This window comes from Pelophylax lessonae (assembly GCF_965119305.1).
Source record: "Pelophylax lessonae genome assembly, chromosome: 12".
Classification (NCBI taxonomy): Eukaryota; Metazoa; Chordata; class Amphibia; order Anura; family Ranidae; genus Pelophylax; species Pelophylax lessonae.
In genome coordinates, this window is record NC_138779.1 from 149,041,992 (window position 1) to 149,058,606 (window position 16,615).

Here is a 16,615-nt window from a genome sequence, read left to right on the forward strand (position 1 = left end):
TCTGGACATGCTACAGAGCTGAAACTTCACAGGTACACTTTTTAGACCCCCCAGATGCTAAATCCAAAGAAATTTTTTATTTTTATTTTTTTTTAATTTTTCCAATAATTGGCTCTCTATCAAAAAATTATAATTTTTAAGAACTTTTTTTTGCGTGATCCCTCTCCGGCATGCCACAGTCCAGGTGTTAGTCCCCTTGAAACAACTTTTCCATCACTATTGTGGCCAGAAAGAGTCCCTGTGTGTTTTAAAATTCGCCTGCCTATTGAAGTCTATGGCGGTTCGCCCCGTTCGCCGGTTCGCGAACATTTGCCGATGTTCGCGTTCGCCGTTCGCGAACGGCGAATTTTAGGTTCGCGACATCACTACTCATCGCCCTGGCTACTGCCTTCCCACCTTCCTACTCAACTCACTGACCATCCACTGATAGGCCCGACACTTCTTTGCTCTAGAATCTGATTTTCCCCCAGGCCTGGAACCCTCATTTCTGCTCAAGGAGTGGCCCCATAGGCATATCACAGCACCCCAGCTCTTGGAAAAGGGCAAAATTCTTTCCCTTTCCCATTTGGAGGCCATGTCCACCTCAGGATCCTTTCCGTGGTGGACTTTTGAACAAATTAAACACTCCCTTAGCTCATCCCGTGGGAAAGCTCACTTCTCCAGACCTCTAATGGAATTTGAAAGAATGTGCTCTAGCTCTTCATCACAACGCCACATAATCTCTAAGCCCTACTCTTTGCTGATTGATACTTCACCATCTCTTCCCTGACACCGCTAAAATCTCTTGGGAGAAAGAACTTGGCGTTGCTTTAGCTGATAAAGCCTGGGACACTATCAATACCCTTACTCAAAAATGCTCTCTAAATGTTGCAGTGCAGGAAAATACCTATAAAGTTAAATCTCGCTGGTATAGAACACCATCTTTGAGTCACAAGTTTGACGCAAAGTGCTCCGCTCTCTGTTGGAGATGCGGTCAGTCTGAGGGGATGATGCTCCATCTCTGGTGGAGCTGCCTGCTCCTGCAACTGTACTGGAAGCAGGTACACAATGTTATTACCCAGGTTACCACCTATTCATTGGATTATTCTGCACTCTAATATCTTTTACACCACTCCTCCCTTCCCAATAGAACATACCTTAGATCCCTTGCGATGCATATGGTCAATGCGGCCCACCTCTGTATACCAATCTACTGGCGCTCACAACATGTCCCCACCTTGGTTGAATGGTTTGAAAAGATCCGCAAAATAGAGGAAATGGAAGAGCTAATTCATACTGCACATGAAAGGATTCATAAGTACGAATACCTGGGCCTGTTGGATCCATTTCAGGAACTCGGATCTTTATGGGCAGTACACTTGATTTTTCAGGAACTATATACCTCCAGAGATAGAGCTGCTCCTTGTCCCTGTTTCACATGACTACCTCTCCCTACCTTCCTAGTTTCCAGTCACCCTCCTTACCCTTTCCCTCCTCCACCCCCCCTTTCTCCTCCCCCCATTTTTTTTCTCTTCTTTCCCCCTTTCTGTAAGATTCCGGTACCTCCGGTACCCTTAATCACCACTTTCCTCTGTAATGCGTTCCACCTTTCTCTTCAGGTGGTACGCATATACCTTTAAGAACGATGATGTCACTGCTGAACTCCGCAGAGCGGCTATTTCAACCGCCGGCGGTCTCACTCACACTGTTCGTTCAACCTGCCTTGATATCCACATGCTTTCAAGCCTGTCTCCCGATCGGAACCTCCAGCTATTCCCTTTACCTGGAGCAGAACGGAACCTCGCTACTGATCCCTGTAACTCGCTACCGGACCATTCCTCATCTACTGGACCTCTCTAAACTACTAACATTACAAGTGATAAGTACCCCGCAGGGGAACCCTCCATAACCTTATTGCACTATCTACCTATGCACATTAAGGACTGTTACTACCTATCTATACTATCCTATCATCTGCACTGTTACAAAGATTGCTAGCTCTTGAGACTACTACCATCTATCATCTGCACTGCTGCATAGATTGCTAGCTCTCCTGTCTACTACTATCTATCCTTGCACTGGGTTACTCTATCCTGTATTTGTCATCTGCTGTCCTCACCACCTATTAGCATACTCGATACTAACCTATTTGCATTCCTAAATACCATCTTGAACTCTCCTATACAAACCTATCAAGTGATTACCATCCTTGTCACTGTTCACACCTGTCCCTTCAGCACATCACCTTCATACTATCATATACATCCTATCACTCCAGGAACATCTCATTGAGTGTGTATATATCTGTATGTTGAAGCTGACAGGCCCACGGTGATGAGTCCTGGAGAGTTGGATCTGGTATTCAACACATCTCTACATGACTACTGAGTGGAGATTTTGCAGCTGCAAATCCAGCCTATACTAAAAACGCATGAGCGTTACACTTTCCTTCCCCTAGCTTTCTTTTCCGTTGGACTGTACCTTCCCTATTCTTCCTTTGTTCTCTTCTCCTTTCCTCTTCTCACTCTCCTCCCCCCTCTCTTTCCTTAGTCCTTGACTTCTTTCCTTCCTTTATGGCTGAAGACCCCCGAGGCAGCATGTTGCTCCACCCCACAGTGTGATAGTACATACAGCCCCTGGCAAAAAGGGTTGATAGATATGCTAGAGGCTATCCTGGTCCTGCTTTGGGTTCATTTATAGACCACTGTGGAGTGCACCCATTTTGTTTTTTTTCTTCCTTTCTACCCTGGAACCACAAGAGCCTCCCACTGGGGTCACAACTCTACATGCTCTTTGTTATGAACGTTGATGACTATGTTGCATCTGCTGTTAAACATGGTTATATCACTGACATTATTATCTTTGTTATTATTATTATTTTGTTTCAATAAAACATTTATGGAAAAAAAAAAAAGAAATTGCAGTGGTTCCGATAAATAACATTTTGGTGCAGGTTGTGTATCATATAATTGATTGTGATCATCTGCAGGTAAAGTCTGTATAACAGAACATATAATCAAATTATGGTGTACCAGATGATCACTATCAATTATATGATGCACAATTTATGCCAACATTTTAATGATACAGTATAATCCACTCACTTTTCACTGTCCTTTTTGTGTTAGCTATGTAATAAATAAACAGTTTTAAACAAATCTCCAAGCTGTACAACTGTTTGAACTAGGTAATCCTAACCCAACACCCAAAAATACATTGTATACGGATAGATCTTATGACTGTACTGGCCAGTGTATTATACAATATTCTGAATGTTTAAAAGTTACTATCAATTTTTTGTATGTGTTTGAAAAATTAAATGATTGCATGCTTTTAGAGAGGTATGCAGTACTGTAAATAGCATGCGCTCAATTTTGGCAGTATGCCCCTAATGTTCCGTTAAGAATACTATGCAGAATTTGGAAAACACAACCATTAATGCATATCTAAACCTAAAACCAAAATGTAATAGATTGCAATAATTAGAAGTGGTGACTGAATTAGCTTCCATTTTTCTATGTTTTTTATTTATTTATTTATTTTTACCTGGTGATCCTGCCATTAGAACACTTCCTGTCAATCCCTTTATCCTCCCTTTATTTATACTGTACTTGAAGAAAATGTACTTAGTCTGAAAATAACAAATGCAACCACTCACCATGGACTAATAGGCTGCAGCATATTACATTTTCCTTCTTGGGTTTAGATAGCCTAGGCATTTTTTGGTTGGGAAAAGATTACCGTGATGAGTTAAAAGGGATTAGCAATACATTTTTGATTTCAAGTATAATTAATAGTTGCCTGTGGAAAGGTGAAAGAGTTTGTAAAATTCTGCGCTTAGGATAGGGAGTATATATGGAAAGTGACACCACACTCGGCTGCTGCCCACTTCAGGAAATGCAGCCCTAGAAGGGGAGCATTGAATATATAAGGAGAAATGGAAGAAGTGATTGGCGCTGCCTAGTGGGGTATTCGGGAAATCAATTTGTGGTTGCGTCACTCCTAAGTTGAATTTTATATGAAATATGTGCAAATGGAACTGTAATAAAAAAATTTGTGTAATAAAAACTGTATTAAGACCTATGTGTATCCTTGTAAAAACATAACATAAGAACCACTAAGCTATGTAAAATCAAGGGTCACAAGTGGTGGTCTATGTGCGAAAACAAGAAGATATAGACATAAAATAAGGAACTGTTACAGTTGGATACAACAAATAAATACAATGTGTGCAATTGATAAATATAAAGTGCAGAAGTGCAATAGTGGATATTGGGAGTGGAGTGATAAATAAATAAATATCTTCTATATAATAGCAACCATAAATTCACGAACAATAAATATAACTGTAATAAATATAAGTGAAAAATATATAGCTGCCAGTAACTAAGTACAATAGTGCAAAGGTGGAAAAATTATTATATTATAACTGTGCAAAGCCGGCAGCAAAAAATGGGGTGTCTCTATAGAATATCATACAAATCAATCCCAAAACATGTGCAATCACAGTGGATTAATAGATCCAAAAAAGTCCTATATATATATAGTCCATATATGGTGGTTAAGGTGCTCTTTTCTCTATGCCCGGAGTGTGGTGAGTGGGCAGAAGGTAAGGTGCTCCCCTAAGCCTGGGGTCTTGCGCTTACCAGATTCCTTTACCCCTACAGGGGTAACCAGCGGGTCGATATTTAGGGATCGCTCCCATACACTGGCAACCTGGACGTCCCTAGTACTCGATCTCACTCCGTTATAGGTTATATGGTGTCCTCTCAGTAGATACAGAAAATTCCAGTACAGTACCCGGGTATGAAGAAGAGAAGGGAAAGGAGCCTCCGATAGTGTATTACCGTTTAAAAATAGCTTTATTTTAATCAAAAAGACATGTACTCACATAGTCATAGAACCTAAAATGCGTCCGTCTGGCATAGGAGCCGCAACCTCCTCTCTCGCGGTGCGCACCTGGAAGTAGCGTGCGTGCCAACCGCCGGATGTGCGTTCCGAGCCTCGGGATCGATAGACGGAAATGACGTGGTCACGCTCTTGACGCGTTTCGTCACACTGACGTCATCTGGAGTAGCGTCGACCACGTCCCCTCCGTCTACTTAAGTATAGTGTGGTTACCAAGCAACCCGGTCCGGGAATATTAGATTAATTGGTTTGGCCAATCCGGCAGTGGTGTGTCAGCTGTTGCTAGGCAGAAAAATGTATGTTCAAACTAACTTGTATAGGAGTGTATACGGACAATCAAAAAACAAGGGGATTGTTTTGTCAAGTGTTACTAGCCAATTGTAGTTTGTTTTGGAATACGGGAGCCGTGCATAACATGGAAAAGCTTGGTTATTTGGGTTACTCTGTGCCTCCGGTAGAACAGATTACATGATTGGTGGGAACACAACCTTATATCTGTGCATCCAGATCTATATTACTTATGAAGGCAGCATATATATGTAGTATCGGTGGGAGAGACAAAAAAATAAAGAATAAAAGGGGATATATTTCATTAATGACATCCTCAACTATGTGTCGGGGTATATAAAAACTATTCAATTATTATCAAGGAAGCTGTGATTCGGGGTATATATTCTACGGGTAATAGAGGAGATAATTTTATTTACAAAAATGGGGGCTTAAAATTTGAATACAGCATTAAAAAATTTTTTTTTTAAAAAACAACAATTAAAAAATAATAGTATAATTTAATAGGGCACGAGTTAACATGTATAATTATATAGTAATCATTTCAGGAAATAGGGTGCTCAATCATGGTAAATGGTGTATAAAAATTTATATATATACATATGTGGAATATTATAGGGGACAATGCATATGTGATGGGGTCTTCAGAGGGCAGCAATAAAATGTTTAAAAATTTGAATAGGTAGAAAAATATATAGCAATGTGTGAATCTTGGTAAATATATTTATACCCGGTGGTCTGGTAGGCACTCCATACTTGGTTGGCATATACAGTATTGTGCCTAATACACATACTATAACAGTGCTAATAACATACGTAAGATCATACATCAGATGTACCATATGAACAATTATAAATATACAAGAACCTAAAGAACTATATAATGAAAACAACCAAATGTCTATCAGTGTATATGGTGATTTATGACGTATACAGTATGTGAAAAAATTATGCATGCCACAGACTGTTCAAAAGTGCTCTACCTTGGTTTTAGGTCCTAAAAAAGTTAGGTCAGGGCCTACTATAGATGTCTATTAGGATCACAGCCCATGTATATCAATGGGTTGAGATCTTACACCATTTACCATGATTGAGCACCCTATTTCCTGAAATGATTACTATATAATTATACATGTTAACTCGTGCCCTATTAAATTATACTATTATTTTTTAATTGTTGTTTTTTTAAAAAAAAAAATTTTAATGCTGTATTCAAATTTTAAGCCCCCATTTTTGGAAATAAAATTATCTCCTCTATTACCCGTAGAATATATACCCCCGAATCACAGCTTCCTTGATAATAATTGAATAGTTTTTATATACCCCGACACATAGTTGAGGATGTCATTAATGAAATACATCCCCTTTTATTCTTTATTTTTTTGTCTCTCCCACCGATACTACATATATATGCTGCCTTCATAAGTAATATAGATCTGGATGCACAGATATAAGGTTGTGTTCCCACCAATCATGTAATCTGTTCTACCGGAGGCACAGAGTAACCCAAATAACCAAGCTTTTCCATGTTATGCACGGCTCCCGTATTCCAAAACAAACTACAATTGCCTAGTAACACTTGACAAAACAATCCCCTTGTTTTTTGATTGTCCGTATACACTCCTATACAAGTTAGTTTGAACATACATTTTTCTGCCTAGCAACAGCTGACACACCACTGCCGGATTGGCCAAACCAATTAATCTAATATTCCCGGACCGGGTTGCCTGGTAACCACACTATACTTAAGTAGACGGAGGGGACGTGGTCGACGCTACTCCAGATGACGTCAGTGTGACGAAACGCGTCGAGAGCGTGACCACGTCATTTCCGTCTATCGATCCCGAGGCTCGGAATGCACATCCGGCGGTTGGCACGCACGCTACTTCCAGGTGCGCACCGCGAGAGAGGAGGTTGCGGCTCCTATGCCAGACGGACGCATTTTAGGTTCTATGACTATGTGAGTACATGTCTTTTTGATTAAAATAAAGCTATTTTTAAATGGTAATACACTATCAGAGGCGCCTTTCCTTTCTCTTCTTCATACCCGGGTACTGTACTGGAATTTTCTGTATCCACTGAGCGGACACCATATAACCTATAACGGAGTGAGATCGAGTACTAGGGACGTCCAGGTTGCCAGTGTATGGGAGCGATCCCTAAATATCGACCCGCTGGTTACCCCTGTAGGGGTAAAGGAATCTGGTAAGCGCAAGACCCCAGGCTTAGGGGAGCACCTTACCTTCTGCCCACTCACCACACTCCGGGCATAGAGAAAAGAGCACCTTAATCACCATATACGGACTATATATATATATAGGACTTTTTTGGATCTATTAATCCACTGTGATTGCACATGTTTTGGGATTGATTTGTATGATATTCTATAGAGACACCCCATTTTTTGCTGCCGGCTTTGCACAGTTATAATATAATAATTTTTCCACCTTTGCACTATTGCACTTAGTTACTGGCAGCTATATATTTTTCACTTATATTTATTACAGTTATATTTATTGTTCGTGAATTTATGGCTGCTATTATATAGAAGATATTTATTTATTTATCACTCCACTCCCAATATCCACTATTGCACTTCTGCACTTTATATTTATCAATTGCACACATTGTATTTATTTATTTTATTTTTTTTTCCAAAAAAGGTTTTTATTGAAATTTTTACAATAGAAATATTAACAGCATTGAGTTCAAACAGTCTGAAGCATGAAGAAATTGACAAACAGTGGGCAATACAATCGAGAGAGAAAAAAAAACTCGAAGGTAAATGCTAGAGTGTTTCATGAGAACTAAGATAAGAAAGTTGCAAAGGTATGGCTCGAGATGGTGTATAGCCCAAATGGATTCCTACAATGAGCCTTAATGCAAGCAATATTACAAACTAAGCCCGCATATGACGGGAAACAAACATTTGAAACATTAGTATAATATAAACAGAAAAATTTAACGAGAATATTATAACCTGAGGAGTATACATATAGGCCACAGGAAGGAAATGAGGAATGGTAATATGGCGTCATGTCAGCGGTGAGTGCTAGTAATAACAGGGCGTGTAACCAGGCCTGTCTTCAATAAAGGGGGGTCTGATGAGATCATTACCATGTAGGAATTAAAACTTTTGAAAGTGCTTGGAAGAGATTGTAAAGAGAAGTGGAAGACTGAGTGAAGGGAAGCATATAAAGAGCGGAGGAAAAGGTGAGGAATGTGGGGAAGGAGAGGGAGGAGGAAGGTTGGTGAGCAGGAGGGGGGGGGTGGGGTTGAAAATGGGGAGGTGGGGGGAGGAGATTGGGAGGAATGGGAAGGGGGGAAGGCAGATAGGGGCGGGTCTCCGTCCCTAGGGGAAAGTCTTAGGATGGGTATTCCCTTATGGGGAGTTTGGAGGTAGTGAACAAATATATAATGGGGGAGGGGGCCAGAGAGGAGATAACAGTGGGAACAGGGATATGTAGAGGAAAACTCCCACCTACTTCCCATTTTTAGGGGTGGGAGAGATCCGACCGAATTCTTGTTTTGGAAAGAGAGTTTAATGTTCCCAGGAAAGGCAAGGGGTGTGAAGAGGGAGTAAAGAAGGTTTCGGAGTGTCAAGTGGGCTATTAGGAATTGATTATATGTATCTAATGAGGTGACCCTAAGTTTTGGCTTGAGGAGGGAGCAGAGCGAGAGGAGGATGATGTACTTGAAAAGGAGGTCCAGGGGTGCCAGATGCGAGCATGAGTGGCGGTTTTGTCTTTGGCGATGGCAATAAGTTCTTCCAATTTGGCTATCTTTTCTATTCTCCTGACCCATTCTTGGGATGTAGGAATGGTATCTGACCTCCAGTGTGTAGGGATACACATTTTGGCTGCGTTTATCAAGTGGGGAGTTAGAGATTTACAATATTTGTGTGGAGGGATTGAGGTGCTGTGTAGCAAGTATTGTGCTGGGGAGAAGGGCAAGACAATGTTTAGGTTGGAGGAGATAAACCTGTGAATATCTCTCCAGAAAGGTTGGATCTGCGGGCATTGCTAGAAGATGTGGAATAGGGTGCCTGGCTGTTCATGGCACCTCCAGCAGTTTTCAGGGATTTCTGGGTAGTATTTGTGCATAAGCGAAGGGGTTTTATACCATCTTGACAGAATTTTAAAACAGTTTTCTTGGACTGTTACGTTAAGCGAACTTTTGTGAGATATAAAACAGATGTTTTCCCATTCTTTTTCTGTGAAGGGAGTATTCAGGTCTGATTCCCAGGCCTGTTTGGCTTTATTGGGGAGAGTTGTTTGGTCTGTCACAAGGAGGTTGTAAACAGTGGATATGAGGTGTCGTTTTGGAGTGGAGCTATTACATAGTTTTTCAAAGGTTGTGAGGTCTCTGGATAGTGATGAGTTTTTGTTCAGCGAATTCAAAAAGTGACGGATTTGGAAATATGACCACATAGGAAAGGGAGCGGGGGGATGATTGAGGCGTTAAATCTGAGCGATTAAGAAGGGTGTTATCCTTAAAGAAACTATGGGCTCTAATAATGTCGGCTTTCCAGGTATTGGACAGGAATGATGAGTCCATACCTGGTATGAAGTCTGGGTTGGGCTTTATGGGGGTCATAGGGCCTGGGTTGGATGAAATTGCCAGGGTGTTAGAAGTGTTTTTAAGGGTATCAAGAGTGCAGCTGATCAGGGGATGTTTTTTGGTAGCCTGAGGAATTTTGTCAGAGGCCAACCAGGGTAGCACTTGAAGTGGAAGGGGACTAAATGCATTTTCCAGGGGAACCCAGTCTTTATTGTTACCGTGTAGGAACCAGTCTAGTATACGTGTAAGATGACAAGCCCAGAAGTATTTTTTCAAATCGGGTAGGGCTATGCCCCCTTGCGATTTTGGTTTAGTTAGAAGTGAGAAGGCGATTCTGGGTCTCATTTTGTTCCAGAGGAAGTTACTACACAAACTTCTGAAGGATATAAAGAAAGAGTTCGGGATTCTAATTGGGAGTGTTTGGAGAAGGTAGAGAAGACGGGGAAGAACATTCATTTTTAAGATAGCAGCACGTCCGAACCAGGAAAAGTGTGGTTTGTTCCATCTATTGATGTCTTCTTTGATGGTTTTAAGGACTGGGATGAAATTGCAGCGAAAGAGATCTGAAAGGTCGGTGGTAAGATATATGCCTAGGTATTTAATGGCGTCTTGCTTCCAGAGAAAGGGAAAATTTGTTTTACATTGCTGTGTCATATGAGGAGGAAGGGATATGTTTAGGGCATGAGATTTAGAGAAATTGATTTTGAAATTTGAGATGTTTCTAAAGGATTTGAATTCTTGGAGAAGGGCGGGAATTGAGATCAAGGGTTTGCTAAGGAAAAGGAGAATATCGTCAACAAAGGCAGCTATCTTGTAAGATCTGTGTTGGATTGGAATGCCGTGGATATTTTGATTCTGTGCAATGGAGCGCAGAAAGGGTTCAAGGGTAAGGACGAATAGAATGGGGGAGAGAGGGCAGCCCTGTCTGGTTCCGTTGCCGATGGAGAAGGCGCTCGACAGACAACCGTTAACTCTCACACAAGCAGATGGAGTCGAATATAAGGATAAGATAAGGCTTAGTAAGCGATTGGGGAAGCCCATAAAACGTAGGGTGCTTTCCATATAGGACCAGTCTAGTCTGTCGAACGCCTTCTCGGCGTCTAGTGATAGCATGAAACCTTGAATTTTGTTGGAAGTCATCCAGCGGTGTATGTTTATAGCCTTAATGGTATTATCTCGGGCTTCCCGCCCAGGAACAAAGCCTACTTGATCTTTATGTATGAGGAGAGGAACAAGTGGGAGTATTCGGTTGGCAATTATTTTTGCGAATAGTTTAATGTCCACATTTAAGAGTGAGATGGGCCTATAGTTTGTGACTAGGGATGGGTCTTTACCTTCCTTAGGTATGACGGAGATATGTGCTTCTAAAAGCCTGTGTTGAGGGACAGAGGGGTTGGAAAGTGCATTGAAGGCATTGATTAGTGGGGTATAGATAAGTTCTGTAAATGTTTTAAAGTAGGGGGCAGTGAAACCGTCAGGACCCGGGCTTTTTCCTGGTTTCAGTTGGGAGATCGCCGTCTTGAGTTCCTCTTGAGAGAGAGGATTATCTAAATCTTGGGTGTTCATATGGGGTAGGATCTTGGGGCAATTTTCCTGAAGGAAGTCGTGTATGAGCGTATTTTTCCTGTGTCCAGAGATGGCGGGGTTCAGGTTATAAAGGGAGGCATAGTAGCGTTCAAATTGCGCAGCTATATCGGGTGTTTGGGTCATGGCAGTACCTTGGTCGTTTTTGATAAAGTGGATGGAATTTCTTGCTTTCTTCGCTTGTAAAGCTTTTGCAAGGAATTTTCCACTTTTGTTTCCAAATTCATAAAATAATTTTTGTTGCAGAATGAACTTGCGTTTAGTCTTAATGTGGAGATCATCTAGGAGTATTTGTCTATTTTGTATCAGTTCTTGATAAGTAGAAAGGGCCTGGGTTCTTTTGTGTATTTTTTCAAGTTCACTTATTTTGCGTATGATGTCCCTTGTTTTTGCCTGGGAGGCCTTTTTCTTGGCCGATTTAAGGGACATGAGGATACCCCTCATGGTACATTTGTGTGCTTCCCAAATTGTTATGGGGGAAATGTCAGGAGTGTTGTTGTCGTTAAAAAATTCCATAATTTTGTCCTTAAGAAACGAGATGTCCGTTTCTAGGGTCAGGAGGGAGGCATCTAATCTCCAAAATTTGGTTTTCGGGGACTCTGCATGTAAGGCTAGGGTCAGGGAGACTGGGTGGTGGTCTGAAATTAGCATGGGTTCTATAGTGGTTTTTTTGATTAAAGGGAGATCCTTCTGGGATAGAAATATGTAATCGAGGCGAGAGTATTTTTGGTGTGGGGGGGAAAAGAACGTGTAATCTTTAACAGAGGGGTTCAGGGTACGCCAGGTGTCATGCAATAATAGGTCTTGAAGTGCTAGTCTGATTTGTTTAAGGGCTCTATATGGGAGAGAGGAGGTGCCCGTGGAAGAGTCCAGTAGCGGGTGGAGAGCGACATTAAAATCACCGCCCAGTATTGTGATACCCTGTTGGAATTGTGCTAGCGTGTTCGATATGCTCCTGAAGAAGGGTACTTGAGCTGAGTTAGGGCTGTATACATTGGCTAAGGTTACTGGTTTGAGTGCTATATGTCCTTTTAAGAATATAAATCGACCGTCCGGGTCGATTATGGAGTCTGTCATGGACCAGTCAAGGTTTTTAGAGAGCAACACAGCCACGCCCTTGGTTTTGCCAAGTGGGTTGGTGGCAAGATAGGAGATAATTTTGGTTATTGAGCTTAGGGGTTTTTTGAGAATGGAAATGGGTTTCTTGTAAGAAGACTATGTCCGCTCTGAGTTTGTGCATTAAGTCCAATACTTGGGATCTTTTTTCTGGGATGTTCAATCCCTTAACGTTTAGGGAGACTATCTTTAGGGGGATGGGTTCTGCGTTTTGATTAGATGGGGTCATTATGGCTCAAGAGAGTAAGTATATTTTCAAAAGTGAGCAAAATATGCAGGTTGATCTAAGGTGGATAAAGCCAGGGACGGAGACCCTGGGTATATAGAAAGGGAGTTGGTAAGGGATGGGGGAGGGAGAGGTAGGGGGGAAGCGAGAGGGAGATGGGGTGGAACAGAGAGTGAGGGGTGAGAGGGAGTACCGAGGGTTAGGGTGAGAGGAGTCGGTCACCTAACCTGTGTGTGAACAAATCGGATTCGGCGACAGAGAGTGTAAGAAAATACAGACTCTGTCTCGAGGGAGAGCGGCAGCGTCTGAGGAGTGAATGATCTGAAAGGTAAAGAAGTAGAGTCAGGGTTTCCAGCCAGTAGGGGAGTTACAGAAAGCAAGTCAGATGTTATCTTCCAGGTCGTGGGGAAAAGAAAAGAAGGTATGATGGGGGGGACCCGAGTAGAGTGAGAGGTGGTAGGTATGTCTTAAGCAGAGGCGAGAGGGGGAGAGTGGGATAGAAGGAGGGGAAGAGGGGAGAGAGGAGAGAAAGGAGGGGAGTGGGATAATCAAGCGTGTCATGAGTGCATATCATGAGACATAAGTGTGTCCCTGAACGGTGTCATGGAGGGGGAACATCATAAGTCTACATATGGTTTTAAAAGTTTTCTCCCTTTTTCTTTTTTTTTTTTCCCCTCCCCCTTTTTTTCCCTTTCCCAAAGGGGGAGTCATTATGGCAACTAAGCATGTTAATTAGTTATGTATAAGTATTCAAAGGTGTATGGTGAAACATATATTGTACGAATAGCAGAAATCAAACATGAGTATCATAACAATTTAAGAAAAACAGGCCGACTCTCCAGTCCCTCACGTTGTTTCTAAAATCTCAGGTGAGAGGTCTGTTAATATCGGGGGAAATATATAGAAGGGGGGAGGATGGGAAAGGAAAAAAAAAAAAAAAACAAAAAAAAAGAAAAGAGGGAATCGTCGAAGCCAATCAAACAAATGTATTGAGAGGTTATACAGGCTAGATCATGTAGTAATGTGTGGTCTTTGGGGTTCGGGCAAATTTTGGGAGGAAGGAGGGAGAGGAGAGTCGACCCATCTCTCAAATCCCACATACACAATAGTAACATGTGCTGATTGTATTGGCAGTGACATTAACATGTAACAGCAAGATCAAGGTATGGCATAAGGTATCCATCAAGGAAAGATGAACAGGTGGGGATCTTGTTGTGGGTTTGAGAGGGCCAATAGGGATTGTATCAAGTCTTCCAGGGGAGGGATTGGGAATGTTTTGAGATTATGGGTGTGGGAGCAGTAGTACTTTACCAGTCCGTGGGAAGGGGCCTTGGAGATGATGAATCCTCTATTTCAGCGACAGGCGCACTAAGGCAAGTCTTTGTTGCGGATGTTGCGAATCTTCAGATGGGGCGAGGTGAGTTACGTTGAGATCCTTCCGGATAAAAAAAGTGCTGGGTGTAGCGACGGCATAGAGGAAGTCTCTTGAAGAAAATCAGTCCTGGACCTGAATGTGGAGACAAAGACAAACAAGGGGAAAAAGAGAGAGAAAGGAAGAAAAAAGAGCGGGGGGGGGGTAGGGAAGGATAAGGAAGGGGCATCAGGGAAATGAGCAGGGGGGGTTTGAGAAAGATAGTTCCTGGATGATCAGGGTAGCAGCCTGTTAGTGGGATCTTCCTTTTTCTTTTCTCGATTTCCTATGAGCGGGAGAGGCTGTGGGGCTGCCAACCCTGTGTGAGCTGGTGCAGGAAGATGAGTTGTTCCTCGGCGAGGGAGATCTGGGTCTTCTTATCTGGAAATCATCTCTCTCCGGGATGGTATCCATGGAAGATGCTCTTCTGAGTGGTTGTAGTTGCGGAATTCTATACCAGTCGGGTAGATCCACATGTGGGATTCCAAGGGTGTTGCAAAAGGAATGAAGATCTTCAGGGATTCTTAGATTGGCAGTGCGACCGTTAGAGGACGCGGACAGGCAAAAAGGAAATTTCCAGCGATAAGTAATATTTCTTGAGCGTAGAGTATCAAGTAAGGGACGCCTATCACGTCTCCTCTGCAGGGTTATCGGGGATAAGTCTTGAAATATCTTAATTTCAGATCCATGGTAAAGGAGAGATTGGCGGACTCTGGAACCTCTCAGAATATTTTCCTTGAGCCTGAAGTTAACTATACAGCAGACAATGTCTCTGGGTGGATCAGTGTCACGAGCTCTTGGTCTTAGGGCTCTATGGATCCTTTCAAACTCAATAGGTGTGTCAGGGGGTCTTCCCAATACATCATTGAAGATTGAAGTAGTTGCAGAGGAGATTTGGGTATGGTCGACGGACTCCGGGAGGCCTCTGATTCTCAGATTATGGCGACGGCCTCTATTATCGAGGTCCTCAAGGTGCCTCTGGATGTCCCTGAATTGTGCGTTGTGGGTCCTGGTAGAATCGTTAAGAGATTGAATCGATTCTTCGTGAGCATGTGAACGATCTTCCACTTCATTAACCCTTATGTTAATGGAGTGGATCTCCCTTTTAAGGTCCGTGATAGCCACTGCAAATGAGGCCTTAATTTCATCTGCGATCGATCTTAAATCCTGCAGGGTGACAGGGATGGCAGAAGGGGGCATCGAGGCAGGTGTTGACATACCTGTTGGAGGTGCAGGTTGAAAAGGAATGTCAATTGCAGAGAGCGCAGCGGGCGCGCCTCGTGGAACCTCTGGGTAGGCCGCGGATGAAGCCGGGGGCTTGCGTAGCGGCGGCGGCGGCGGCCGGAACAGATCCGGAATGCTGCGATACTGCGGGGTCGCCTGAGGCCGCGGAGAGCGGGATCGGGAGGGAGAGGAGTTAGTGCTGGATCTCCCCATCATGGTTTTGAGCTCAATCGTGGGTGGAAGAGCTGATTATAGCTCAATTTTCCCCTGTCTGGCCGGGAGGAAGGAGGTTAGGCAGCCATTCACTCCAAGCGCCAAGCCACGCCCCCTGTATTTATTTGTTGTATCCAACTGTAACAGTTCCTTATTTTATGTCTATATCTTCTTGTTTTCTCACATAGACCACCACTTGTGACCCTTGATTTTACATAGCTTAGTGGTTCTTATGTTATGTTTTTACAAGGATACACATAGGTCTTAATACAGTTTTTATTACACGAATTTTTTTATTACAGTTCCATTTGCACATATTTCATACAAAATTCAACCTAGGAGTGACGCAACCACAAATTGATTTCCCGAATACCCCACTAGGCAGCGCCAATCACTTCTTCCATTTCGCCTGTGGAAAGGTAACCAGCACTACACATTGTGTGTAGCCATGCCAGGCCCTAAACACTTCCTGGCTGGTATAATAAACTGTGACAGTTTTTTTTTTTCCTTTAAAGATTAGCAATACATTTATGGTACTTATTTGAAAAATGGAATTGTTGACTGTCTGTTACTTGGTAACCAGCACAGCATATTCCATGTAGCCAAGACAGGCCTTATGGCCATCCCGCTTGTATAAAATGCTGCAGTAGTATTAAAATGATTAATAATAAATGTATGACAGGAGTGAGTAGAAACCTCCCCAAAATGTATTAACCTACATGCTGATGGAATAATAAATTGCAATATTATGTTGGAGAAAAATACATTTCTTCTACTTCATTTTTTATCTATATGGAAAAACATGATGATTATAACTTCTTTTTTGCACCTTTTTCTCCCAGACTGGTCCCCAAACAGCAAAATGATACTGAGATGGAAGTGAAGAGTGCTACCTGTGAAATATTGTATTGACTTTATAAAACCAAAAGTTCAAGCAGACTTTCTTTGCAACGGTTAATATTTGCTTCAATACTGTGTGGCTCTTTGGGAATTGTGGAACATCACATTCTGGACATCATCAAAGCAAGAAACATTCAAAAGTGGAACGGGGAATGATGTTCAAGCCAATTTTGCTACCAGTATTGGAGATGTTCATGAGAATTAGT